We start from the raw sequence: 369 nt of genomic DNA, 5'->3' as shown, positions 1-369 counted from the left end.
GGACTGGTCTGCGCCTCTGCGAGAAGCCGAGTTGGGAATTGTCTGGAGACTGGAGGAATCTCGCCCCTCTCTCTTCGCCCCGTTAGTGATTTTATTTTTTGTCGTTTTGTTTCTTGATCAAGAGAGGAGTGGGGGGGAGGGGGGAATAAAAATATCCAGCGCGCCTCTGGGGACTTTGTCCTTAGCACTCCGCGCCCCCCCCCACCCCCACTTTTCCTGAAGAAGACAAGGCGCGGGGAGGCGAGTTTGACCGATGGCAGATGTTTGGGGGCCGCGCTGGCTCCAGAGCCAGGACTGAGACTCCACGCTGGCCAATGCCCGTCTTTTTTCCTCTTTTTTTTTTTTTTTTTTTTTCCCCCCCTGCCCCCG

This window comes from Myotis brandtii, unplaced genomic scaffold (genome assembly GCF_000412655.1).
Source record: "Myotis brandtii unplaced genomic scaffold, ASM41265v1 scaffold311, whole genome shotgun sequence".
Classification (NCBI taxonomy): Eukaryota; Metazoa; Chordata; class Mammalia; order Chiroptera; family Vespertilionidae; genus Myotis; species Myotis brandtii.
The sequence above is the reverse complement of the archived record's forward strand: the minus strand, read 5'-3'. Positions refer to the sequence as shown.